The sequence below is a fragment of the Chiloscyllium plagiosum genome, unplaced genomic scaffold (genome assembly GCF_037043375.1).
Source record: "Chiloscyllium plagiosum isolate Xiang-an unplaced genomic scaffold, Cpla_swu_hap1 HiC_scaffold_24, whole genome shotgun sequence".
Lineage (NCBI taxonomy): Eukaryota > Metazoa > Chordata > Chondrichthyes > Orectolobiformes > Hemiscylliidae > Chiloscyllium > Chiloscyllium plagiosum.
Window position 1 is genome coordinate 9,822,972 of NW_028270162.1, and position 13,252 is coordinate 9,836,223.

The 13,252-nt window shown below is 44.6% G+C and overlaps 1 protein-coding gene and 1 long non-coding RNA gene across 2 annotated transcripts in view; one reads left to right on the forward strand and one right to left on the reverse strand.

Annotated features, from left to right (window-relative positions):
• Positions 1–265: 265 nt before the first annotated feature.
• The window catches only part of LOC148145354 (uncharacterized), a 66,487-nt gene continuing 53,500 nt past the window's right edge, over positions 266–13,252 (reverse strand). Inside the window, exon 4 of the long non-coding RNA XR_015761235.1 lies at positions 266–1,549. This is a non-coding gene — a long non-coding RNA (uncharacterized LOC148145354). The remainder of the gene's footprint in view (positions 1,550–13,252) is intronic.
• gnb1l (guanine nucleotide binding protein (G protein), beta polypeptide 1-like) overlaps positions 12,209–13,252 on the forward strand; it is a 44,257-nt gene continuing 43,213 nt past the window's right edge. The window contains exon 1 of the mRNA XM_043715393.2: positions 12,209–12,381. The gene's annotated coding sequence lies outside the window, so the exon portion shown is untranslated. The remainder of the gene's footprint in view (positions 12,382–13,252) is intronic.

Genomic DNA, 13,252 nt, shown 5'->3' on the forward strand with positions numbered 1-13,252 from the left:
CTGGAGAGTAAGAAGCTAGAGGGATGACCTTATAGAGGTTTATAAAATCATGAGGGACATAAGTAAGGTGAAAAGCCAAGGTCTTTTCCCCAGGGTGGGGAGGTACAAAACAAAAGGGTATAGATTTAAAGTGAGAGGGGCAAGTTTTAAAAGGGACCTGAGGGCCAACTTTTTCACACAGAGGATGGTGCATATATGGCACGAGCTGCCAGAGGAATTGGTAGAGGTGGGTATAATTGCAAAATTCAAAAGACATTTGGACAGGTATAAATGATTTATTTATTGTCACATATATCTTGAACATACAGTGAAAAGTGTTTTGTCGCCACAATCTGGCAATATTTTGAGGTACAATAAGGATAAAAAGAAATTACTTAGAGTTCATCTTCTGTTCAAATTGGGGTCTTGAGCAGGGTTTCAGGCTTCTGCGTGGTCTCTGCAAGGTGTTCCACTCCTCAAGAAGTCACGCTCCAGGATCAACAAAGATGATATCAATGCCCCAGGAGATTCTGGCTCTGTTGCTGCCATTGCCATGCCCACACCATCTAGAGTCCAGGCTCTGGGCCTACTGCTGCCAGGAATCCCTGGTCAGGTACCATTGAAAAGGTTCAGAGGGATGTGGGTCAAATGCAGGCAAATGGGACTAGTTCAGTTTAGGAAACCTGGTTGGCATAGATGAGTTGGCCCAGAGAGCCAGCTTCAGTGATGTATATCTCTATGACTCGATGACAGTGATCCTGATCAAACTTTTCTTGAACCATGCATGTTTACAGTATGGGTTCATCATCTTTATCCTGAATATTTCATCTTGTTATGTGAAAGATAACACATACCTTGCTCACACTAGCCTGTACTCAGCAACGACAGAATTACTTACCACTGCCAGGATCACCTAGGATTCCTGCTGCCATAACTAAAGCCCAGCTGCGTATGAGGTTAATTGCTGCCAGTCTAGAATTGCCCTTCACAGTATACATCGTGGGAGCAGAATGTAAAAGGAAATCTTCTTGGGGCACTGGAGTGGCATAGGTGACACCACAATGTAAATACAAGTTTACATTTGTAAGTCTATTGTTATTTTACAGTCTAATTTACTGTCACTTGATTCTTGTAACTGCATCCATAAGTGACATAAATCAATAATCGTTTACACAGATGCTGTTTGCATGCAAGTCAGTGTAAAGTGTTAAAAGAGCAAGCATGGATTCCTGAGATGCTCTTTGGTCCAATTCATGTGATGAGTGCCTTTCCCTGCAGGCAAAATTTCCTGACAGCACCATTACAGCTCCAAAGTTCTGGATTGAAGAGGAGAACTGTATTCTAAGAAAGTCGGAGATGTGCCATGGGCATATGGTAAGGATGCCAGTCTTCATGAGGGTTTCAGGAGGTCATTGCTCATAGAACATACCCTGAAGTGCTGGGAACTGTTGTCCAATAAGGTGACCTACAGAAGCAAGGGGTGAGCTGGTGCTACTAAGTATCCACTCCGAATTTCATGTCGGGAATTGTTGCTGTCTAGTCTCCGTCTGGCATGTTGAAGAATAGGGCACTGCATATAAATGAAGTGTAATTAGGTATTAATAGCATGCTAATGCATAAAAATCAGTGTCTCACTACTCACTAGCAATACTGTAATTTTGCTGTTCAAAACCTAGTTTCAGATTTGGGCCATTTCTTTCTCAACACTAAGAATCTTATTTTTTCAAACTCACCATATTTTCCTGACTATCCCTTTATTGCCCACATTGTTCAGGGGCTAGGGAAATTCAGTCCAGGGTGTTTGTGCCAGCAGTTAGAACAGCAATCCTGTTAGTCCCATTCCTCCATTCTTTTTTCCCCATAACATTGCATTCTTCTTTTCATCAAGTATTAGGAAAATCCCCTCTGAAGCCCAGCAGTGAATCTGTATTCACCATGTTATCAGGCAGGCTTTTCCAGTTCCCAGCCCTACGTGTTGCATAAAAATGTTTTTTCCTCAAGTTGCATACATTCCTTTTGCCTATCACCCTAAATCTGCACTCTCTGATATAATTGTAATGGTAGATACTTCTTCCACTTTCACATAACAAGCTTTTTAGCTCAGCCATTCAGAGGAAGAGAGCAAGATCCAAGTACAAAAGAACAGGGCATTAGAAGATACTCCAATTCACCTCTTCAACATAATATGCCTTATGTTCACCATTTCTATTTCTTCTAACTTATCTAATTGATGAGATTAATAAAATGTGTTTAAAATTTGCACAATTACTGTGAGATGGAATGGTGGGAATTTGAACAGGAACATAGAACATCACAGTGCAGCAGAGGCCCTTTGGCCCTCGATGTTGCACCGACCTGTGAAACCAATCTGTAGCCCATCTAGCCTATATGATTCCATTCTCATCCATTTGTTTAACCAATGACCATTTAAATGCCCATAAAGTTGGCGAGTCTACTACTGTTGCAGGAAGTGTGCTCCAAGGCCCTACTACTCTCTGAGTAAAGAAATTACCTCTGACATCTGTCCTATATCTATCACCCCTCAATTTAAAACTATGTGCCCTCATGCTAGCCATTGCCATCCGAGGAAAAAGGCTCTCCCTGTGCATCTTATCTAACCCTCTGATTATCTTATATTCTCAATTAAGTCACCTTTCAACCTTCTTCTCTCCAATGAAAACAGCCTCAAGTCCCTCAGCCAATTCCTCATAAGACCTTCCCTCCATTCCAGACAACATCCTAGTAAATCTCCTCTGAAACCTTTCCAAAGCTTCAATATCCTTCCTATAATGTGGTGACCAGAACTATACACAATACTCCAAGTGTGGCTGCACCAGAGTTTTGTACAGCTGCAATATGACCTCATGGCTCCGAAACTCAATCCTTCTACCAATAAAAGCTAACACACCATATGTGCTCTTAACAACTCTATCAACCTGGGTGGCAACTTTCAAGGATCTATGTAGCTGGACACCAAGATCTCTCTGCTCATCCACACTACCAAAATTCTTACCATTAGTCCATTACTCTGCATTCCTGTTACTCCTTCCAAAGTGAATCACCTCACACTTTTGTGCATTAAACTCCATTTGCCAACCTTCAGCTCGGCTCTGAAGCTTATCTATGTCCCTCTGGAACCTACAACATCCTTTGTCACTCTTTACAACTCTACTGACCTTAGTGTCATCCACAAATTTACTAACCCATCCTTCTATGCCTTCATCCGGTGATTCATAAAAATGACAAACAACAGTGGACCCAAAACAGATCTTGTGGTACACCACTAGCAACTGAATTTCAGGATGAATATTTCCCATCAACCACCACACTCTGTCTTCTTTCAGCTAGCCAATATCTGATCCAAACCGCTAAATCAACCTCATTCCCATGCCTCCATATTTTCTGCAATAGCCTACCATGGGGAACCTTATCAAATGCCTTACTGAAATTCATATACATCACATCAACCGTTTTATCCTCATCCACCTGTTTGGTCACCTTCTCAAAGAACTCAGTAAGGCTTGTGAGGCACGAGCTACCCTTCACAAAACCACGTTGACTATCCCTAATCAACTTATTCCTTTCTAGATGATTATAAATCCTATCTCTTATAATCCTTTCCAACATTTTATCCACCACCGAAGTAAGGCTCGCAGATCTATATTTTTCAGGGTTGTCTTACCCTCCTTCTTGAACATGAGAACAACAGCTAGTGGGAAGGATTTTCCTGGGAAGGAACCAAGGGATCAGTTAAAGTGTGTTTGCTTTAACGCAAGGAGTATCTGGAAGAAAAGTGATGAACTTCGAGCATGGATCAGTATCTGGTGCTATGATGTTGTAGCCATAACAGAGACATGGGTTTCTCAGGGGCAGGAATGGTTGCTGGATGTTCCAGGGTTTAGAGCATTTAAAAAGAATAGGGAGGGGGCAAAAAGAGGAGAGGGTGTAGCACTACTAATCAGAGAGGGTATTACAGCTACAGAAGCTTCCATTGTCAAGGAAGATCTGCCTACCGAGTCAGTATGGGTGGAAATTAGGAACAGCAAGGGAGCAGTCACCTCGTTAAGGATTTACTACAGGCCCCCCCAATAGCAGCAGGGAGATGGAAGAAAGCATAGGTCGGCAGATTTTGGAAAAGTGTGGACGTAGTAGGGTTGTTGTAATGGGTGACTTTAACTTTCCCAACATTGATTGGAACCTTCTTCGAGCAGAAGATTTGAATGGAGCTGTTTTTGTCAGGTGTGTTCAGGAGGGTTTCCTAACTCAGTACGTTGACAGGCCGACGAGGGGAGAGGTCATTCTAGACTTGGTGCTCGGAAACGAGCCGGGGCAGGTATCAGATCTTGTGGTGGGAGAGCATTTTGGTGATAGTGACCACAACTGCCTCACATTCTACATAGCTATGGAGAAGGAGATGATTAGGCAAAATGGGAGAATATTTAATTGGGGAAGCGGAAACTATGATGCGGTTAGACATGAGTTAGGAAGCATGGATTGGGAGCAATTGTTCCATGGTAAAGGCACTATAGACATGTGGACACTGTTTAAGGAACAGTTGTTGCAAGTGATGAATAAATATGTCCCTCTGAGACAGGCAAGAAGTGGTAAGATAAAGGAACCTTGGATGATGAGAGCGGTGGAGCTTCTCATCAAAAGGAAAAAGGTAGCTTACCTAAGGTGGAGGAAGCTAGGGTCAAGCTCAGCTCTAGAGGATTACAGGCAGGCGAGGAAGGAGCTCAAAAATGGTCTGAGGAGAGCCAGGAAGGGGCACGAGAAAGGCTTGGCAGAATGGATTAGGGAGAACACAAAGGCATTTTACACTTAGGTGAGGAATAAGAGAATGGTCAAAGAAAGAGTAGGGCCGATCAGGGATAGCATAGGGAATTTGTGTGTGAAGTCTGAGGAGGTAGGGGAAGCCCTAAATGGGTTTTTTGCTTCTGTCTTTACGAAAGAAATGAACTTTGTAGTGAATGAAACCTTTGAAGAGCAGGTGTGCATGCTGGAATGGATAGAGATAGAGGAAGCTGATGTGCTGAAAATTTTGTCAAACATTAAGATTGACAAGTCGCCAGGCCCGGACTAGATTTGTCCTCGGCTGCTTTGGGAAATGAGAAATGCAATTGCTTCGCCACTTGCGAAGATCTTTGCATCCTCGCTCTCCACTGGAGTCGTACCTGAGGACTGAAGAGGGGCAAATGTAATTCCTCTCTTCAAGAAAGGAAATAGGGAAATCCCCGGCAATTACAGACCAGTCAGTCTCACATCTGTCATCTGCAAGGTGTTAGAAAGGATTCTGAGGGATAGGATTTATGACCTTCTGGAAGAGCATGGCTTGATTAAGTGCAGTCAACACGGCACTGTGAGGGGCAGGTCATGCCTCACAAACCTTATCGAGTTCTTTGAGGATGTGACTAGAAATGATGATGAGGGTCGAGCTGTGGATATGGTGTATATGGACTTCAGCAAGGCATTTGATCAGGTTCCCCATGGTAGGCTCATTCAGAAGGTCAGGAGGAATGGGATAAAGGGGAACTTAGCTGTCTGGATACAGAATTGGCTGGCCAACAGAAGACAGCGAGTGGTAGTAGAAGGAAAATATTCTGTGGTGAGTAGTGTTCCACAGGGCTCTGTCCTTGGGCCTCTACTGTTTGTAATTTTTATTAATGACTTGGATGAGGGGATTGAAGGATGGGTCAGCAAGTTTGCAGACGACACAAAGGTTGGAGGTGTCATTGACCGTACAGAGGGCTGTTGTAGGCTACAGTGGGACATTGACAGGATGCAGAGATGGGCTGAGAAGTGGCAGATGGAGTTCAACCTGGATAAATGCGAGGTGATGCATTTTGGAAGGTCGAATTTGAAAGCTGAGTACAACATTAAGGATAGGATTCTTGGCAGTGTGGAGGAACAGAGGGATCTTGGTGTGCAGGTACATAGATCCCTTAAAATGGCCACCCAAGTGGACAGGGTTGTTAAGAAAGCAGATGGTGTTTTGGCTTTCATTAACAGGGGGATTGAGTTTAAGAGTCGTGAGATCTTGTTGCAGCTCTATAAAACTTTGGTTAGACCGCACTTGGAATACTGCGTCCAGTTCTAGTCGCCCTATTATAGAAAAGATGTGGATGCTTTGGAGAGGGTTCAGAGGAGGTTTACCAGGATGCCGCCTGGACTGGAGGGCTTATCTTATGAAGAGAGGTTGACTGAGCTCGGACTTTCTTCATTGGAGAAAAGGAGGAGGAGAGGGGACCTAATTGAGGTATATAAGATAATGAGAGGCATAGATAGTGTTGATAGCCAGAGACTATTTCCCAGGGCAGAAATGACTAACACGAGGGGTCAGAGTTTTAAGCTGGTTGGAGGAAAGTATAGAGGGGATGTCAGAGGCGGGTTCTTTACACAAAGAGTTGTGAGAGCATGGCATGTGTTGCCAGCAGCAGTTGTGGAAGCAAGGTCATTGGGGACATTTAAGAGACTAGTGGACATGTATATGGTCACAGAAATTTGAGGGTGCACACATGAGGATCAGTAGTTGGCACAACATCGTGGGCTGAAGGGCCTGTTCTGTGCTGTACTGTTCTATTTGCTATCCTCCAGTCTTCTGGCACTATTCCTGTAGACAATGACGACATAAAGATCAACACCAAAGGCTTGGCAATCTCCTCTCTGCCTTCCCAGACAATCCTTGGATAAATCCTATCCAGCCCAGGGTATTTAACTATTTTCACACTTTCCAGAATTACAAACACCTCCCCCTTGTGAACCTCAATCCCATCCAGTCTAGTAGCCTGTATCTCAGTATTCACCTCAACCACATTATCTTTTTCTAGTGTGAATACTGATGAAAAGTGTTTATTTAGCACTTCCCCTATCTACTCTGACTCCATGCACAACTTCCCACTACTATCCTTGATTGGCCCTAATCTTACTCTAGTCATTCTTTTACTCTGATATACCTATAGAAAGCCTCAGGGTTTTTCTTGATCCTATCCGCCAACAACTTCTCATGCCCCCTCCTAGCTCTTCTTAGCTCTCTCTTTAGGTCCTTCCTGGCTAACTTGTAACTCTCAAGCACCCTAAATTAGCCATCACATCTCATCCTAAAATATGCCTTCTTCTTCCTCTTGATAAGAGATTCAACTTCCTTAGTAAACCACGGCTCCCGCGCTCAATAACTTCCTCCTTGCCTGACTGAGACAAACCTATCAAGGACCTGCAATAGCTGGTCCTTGAATAAGCTCCACGCTTCAATTGTGCCCATCCCCTGCAGTTTCCTTTGTCATCCAATGCATCCTAAATCTTGCCCAATCGCATCGTAATTGCCTTTCCCCCAGCCGTAACTCTTGCCCTGCGGTATATAGCTATCCCTTTACATCACTAAAATAAACATAACCAAATTTTGGTCATTATCTCCAAAGTTCTCATCTACTTCTAAATCTAACACCTGACTGGGTTCATTACCCAGTACCAAATTAAATGTGGCCTCGCTCCTTGTTGGCCTGTCTACATACTGTGTCAGGAAACCCTCCTGCACACATTGGACAAAAACTGATCTATCTAAAGTACTTGGACTATAGTATTCCCAGTCAATATTTGGAAAGTTAAAGTCTCCCATCTACCCTGTCACTCTCACTCCTATCGAGGATCATCTTTGCAATCCTTTCCTGTACATCTCTGGAACTATTTGGAGCCCTATAGGAATCTCCCAATAGGGTGACCTCTCCTTTCCTGTTTCTAACCTCAACCCATACTACATCAGTAGACGAGTCCTCAAACATCCTTTCTGCCACCATAATACTGTTCTTGACTAACAAAGCCACACCATCCCCTCTTTTACCATTTTCCCTGTTCTTACTGAAAAATCTCAATCTCAGAACCTACAATAAACATTCCTGTCCCTGCTCTACCCCTGTCTCTGAAATGGCCACAACATCAAAATCCCAGATACCAACCCATACTGCAAGTTCTCTCACCTTATTCCGGATGCTCCTGGCGTTGAAGTAGAAACACTTCCAACCAATTTCTTATTTGCCGATGCCTTCTTGCGACTTGAAACCTTAGTCTGACCTCACTACTTGCAACCTCCTGTATACTTGAACAACAATTTCGGTTCCCATCCCTCCGATGAACTAGCAGGGGCATTAGCAAACTCCCCCCCCCCCTCCCCCCCAGGATATTGGTACCCCTCTGATTCAGGTGAAGACTATTCTGTTTGTAGAGGTCCCACTTACCCCAGAAAGAGCCCTAATTATCCAATAATCCAAAACCCTCCCTCCTGCACCATCCCTGTAGCCATGTGTTCAACTCCTCCCTCTCCCTATTCCTCGCCTCACTAGCACGTGGCACAGGAAACAAACCAGAAATAACAACTCTGTTTATTCTCGCTCTAAGCTTCCACCCTAGCTCCCTGAATTTCGGCCTTAAATTCCCATCTCCCTTCCTACCTATGTCATTGGTGCCTATGTGGACCACGACTTGGTGCTGCTCCCCCTTCCCCTCAAGGATCCCGAAAACACGATCAGAGACCCTAGCACCTAAGAGACAACATACCAACCGTGAGTCTCTCGTTCCCACAGAACCTCCTATCTGTCCCCCTAACTATGGAGTCCCCAATGAGTAATGCTCTGCTCCTCTTCTCCCTTCCCTTCTGAGCAACAGGGACAGACTCTATGCCAGAGACCTGTGCCCCACTGCTTACCTCTGGTAAGATCCCCCCGCCCCGAAAACAGTATCCAAAATGATATACTTGTTGTTGAGAGGAACCCCCACAGGGGAACTGCCTGCCAGTTGCCTTTCCATTCCCTAACAGTAACACATCTACCTTCTTCTTTTACCAGAGGAGTGACTACCTCCCTGTAACTCGTATCAATAACCCTCTCTGCCTCCTGAATGATCCGAAATTCGTCAAGGTCCAGTTCCAATTCTCTTACGTGGTTTTCGAGGAGCTGGAGTTGGGTGCACTTCCGGAGATGCAGTCAGCAGTTGCTTTTAGATTGATATACAGGTATAATGTATATAATGAAGCCTTGCAATTTATCAATTGAAAATAATAAAACGAAGTTTCTCACGAAATACTGACAAAACTATCAACTACATTAACCTTCATCTGCATAAAATGGGAGGAAATGGGTTTACATCAATACAGCTGACATGCTGCTACATATTCCTTCTTTTTGATTTTTCCTGTATTTTGAGTTGCATGCTGCAGGCAGTGATACTCTATCATTTTTCTGCAGTTCCATGTGTACATAACAAAATATTTTGATTCATATATTGTTTCAGTTGTTTACTCAGAATAAATACAACAGGTTTTGACGTGTTTTATTCGTTGTGTGGGTTGAGTGTTCCTCCATTCATTTAACCCTTTAAAGAGAAAGAGAGGTTCGCAAGTATAATAGTGACTTTCAGAATACCCCGGCACACTTCATGACCTTGGAATATTCCAAAGCACATTTCAGCTGAAGAATACATTTGAAATACAGTTATTGTAAATTCGGAAATTTGACATCCAATTTGCACAGGGCATGCACCCATCAGCACATCTAATACAAGTTTGACATCTTTCATGATTGATGGGGTCTATGGGGCAGGAGTATGTAGAGAATACATACATTTAATAATATTGTTATTTAATTTAAATTACCTTTGTGTTATAGTTTGGCATTTTTTAATTAAAAAGTGGCACTTTTGATTTGATACTGGTGCAGCACAGCAGCTTCTTCTGCTTTTACAAAGAAAACCACACCCTACTTTCTTGTCATAAAAACAGAAAATATCTAAAAGATTTTGGTAGCATCTTATTTATTTGTTACGTGATGTAGATGTGACTGGCTAGACCAACAATTATTGCTCATCTCTATTATCCTTGAGAAGATGTTGATGAGCAGTGGCCTGCCTCTTTGAGTTGCTACAGTCCTTGGGATATTGAAACATTTGCACTGAACATCCGAACAAAAAAAAAATAATAACAGCAATCCAGAGCATGTCACCTGGTGCTTCCACAGTTGCACCATAGTGGAATCTTTGTTTAAAGACATCCTTCAGCAATTACAGCAGGACCTGAAGAACTGTGAATGCTACTTACTGCATTTCAATTAATCAATCGACATGACCAGCATAGCCCAGCTGGTCAGTTTTGTGCACATTGTTTAAGGACATTACAATTAAAGAGGATCTTTTCAACCTTTTGCCCTTGAAAGAGAGAACAAGAGGTGAGGATATCTACAATGGATTCAAAAGGTATATGTTTAAGAAATACATTCCAATAAAGAACTTGAGTTCTATCACAACTTCTGGTGCACCAGAAACGCTTAGCACAAATGCAGGCTTTGGTGCATTTTGGAAAAATTATGTCTATTTTCCCGTCTTTTGTCAATTACTGATGTATAATCCACCAGCAAGCAATACTGAGTAAAGTTATGGACTTTTCTCATATAATGAAAGTTGTTAAGATTGTCAACTCGATTCAGGCAAGAACCCTTCAGAATCACTTATTTAAATTCTTACTTATTGAACACAATGCTATCTATGGTGAACTAAGTTAAAAGTCAACTAGGAGGAAGTGAGGACTGCAGGTGTTGGAGACCAGAGTTGAAAAATGTGGTGCTGGAAAAACACAGCAGGCCAAGCAGCATCCGAGGAGTAGGAGAATCGACGTTTCGGGCATGATTCCTGAAGAAGGGCTTATGCCCGAAACGTCGATTCTCCTGCTCCTCAGATGCTGCCTGGCCTGCTGTGTTTTTCCAGCACCACATTTTTCACCTTGGTATCCATCATCTGCAGTCCTCACTTTCTCCTAGTTGACCTTAACCTACTGTGAATCCTCTTGCAAGGATGCATACTTTGAAGATGCTCTCCTCCTCCCTCTAGTAGGATCTCAGTGAGTCCCTCTCTCTTTGCACCCCCCAGGTCATCTCCTCTGCCCTGAAGCTCTTCAGCCACGTCCTGAAACAGACTCGCTACCACAGCCACATCTCCTTCCTCTGCACCTGCCTACGGAACCGACTGACCCCGCATGGACTTTGGACTACATTCAGACCAACACAATTGGACCCAACCAGGACAACCAGTACCTGCAACAAATCTGAAGCCTCCAGCAACAGACCTCTCTCTGGATCCTACGCTCCACGCTCACAGCCATGCACCGCTACCTACACTCCCTGCAGTCAGCCCTGCCCCAGCTCAGGACAACACTCTCCCAGACCTGCAAAGGACCTTTGCTATTCTTCATCCTCAGAAGAATTCATACACTGAACAAACATTTTTTTCCTAGCCAGATTCCTGAAGAAGGGCTTATGCCCGAAACGTCAATTCTCCTGCTCCTCGGATGCTGCCTGGCCTGCTGTGTTTTTCCAGCACCACATAAGTTAAAAGTCACCCAATGCCAGGTTATAGTCCAACAGGTTTATTTGGAAGTCCTGCCTTTTGGAGCGCTGCTCCTTCATCAGGTAGTTGTGATGAACTAATCCTTTATATTGATGTGAGGTGGTTAATTCGAGAGAAGATCCTGCAAAGACTCTTAGATTTGATGCCTAGATCATCACATTTCTTAACTTAAGGACTGAAGTATGTAGAAAGCTGTCAGACAATGCACAGTTGTTCAAATTTGGGTTCCTTATTATATAACATTGAAGATGAACTATAAATTGCAGGGAATGGTCAGAGACTTAGCACATATAAGAACATAAGAACTAGGAACCATTTGATATGGCCAGGGCTGATCTCATCTTGGCCTCAACTCCACTTTTCTGCCCATTTCCCAAAACTCATCAACCCATGTTTACTTAAAAATCTATCTCCTCCTTACATTTACTCAATGTTCCAGGATCCAGCGCAGTCTGGGACACTGAATTCCACAGACTTGTGACACTTTGAAAGAAGTAATTTCTCCTGATCTCTGTTTTAAATCTTCTACCCACTGTCCTAAAACTCTTGTTTTAGATTGCCCCACATAAGATAACATTCTTTTTTACATCTACTTTGTCAAATCCCCCCTTAGCATCTTACACACCTCCATTAGATCTGCTGTTATTCTTCTAAACTGCAGGGAACATAAACCTAAAATGCTCAGTCTCTCCTCATAAAGCATGCCTTTCATCTCTGGAATTAATTTAGAGAATTTGCTCAGATTTGTCTCCTATACATCTAAATTCTTCCTCAAGTAAAGGAATGAAATTATTCAGATATTAAAACTGACTACATTGCCCAGAGTACCCAGCAACGACCGGAAGCTGCTAACTGAAAACGATTGATGGGATTTCTTCAGCATTCACTTACTTTACTTGCTTTCCCGACATTGAACTGTTGAGATAAAGCGGTTGGAGGTTTTTAAAAACTCAAATCTGAAATATCCGGATCTGCTCGAGCTTGAGCGCGGCCCGCGGTTACCCTGACAACGCGCAGAAGGTAGGCCGCAGGCGGCGGATCCCATCATAGAAGCGGACTGGGGTAGGGGAGAGGGATGCAGGGAGACGTGGGGGCTGGGCCGATGGGAGGGGGAGGGAGGGGGAGAGGGAGAGTTGGGGGCTGGGCCGGTGGGAGGGAGAGGTGGGGGTTGGGCTGGTGGTGGTGCATAGACTGGGGATGGAGGGAGAGATGGAGCTGGGCTTGGGGGGTGGTAGGAGAGGTGGGGGCTTATCTGGGGCAGTGGGGGCTGGTATGGGGTGGGGGCTGAGGGGTTGCGAGAAGGAACAGGCAGTTTATGTGAAGAAAGAAGGGAGAAATCAGGAGAGCAAGAGGAGCAGTGACTCTGGGGGGAGGGGAGAGGCTGCAAGAGTGGCGAGCCTTGGGATGGGGTGAAGAGGGAGCAATGAGGTGTTTAAGGGAAGAGAGGCTGGAGGAGGGGGGCGTCTGGGGGAAGAGAGGCTGGAGGAGGGGGGCGTCTGGGGGAAGAGAGGCTGGAGGAGGGGGGCGTCTGGGGGAAGAGAGGCTGGAGGAGCAGGGATTCTGGGGGAAGAGAGGCTGGAGGAGCAGGGATTCTGGGGGAAGAGAGGCTGGAGGAGCAGGGATTCTGGGGGAAGAGAGGCTGGAGGAGCAGGGATTCCGAGGGAAGAGAGGCTAGTGGAGCGGGGCGTTTGGGGGAAGAAAGACTGGAGAAGCGTGGCATCTGGGGAAAGAGAGGCTGGAGGTGCAGAGATTCTGGGGGAAGAGAGGCATAAGGAGCGGGGCATCTGGTGATGGGGTGGTGCTGGAGGAGCGGGGCAGCTGGGGATGGGGTGGTGCTGGAGGATCGGGAGGCTGGAGATGGGGTGGTGCTGGAGGAGCGGGGCAGCTGGGG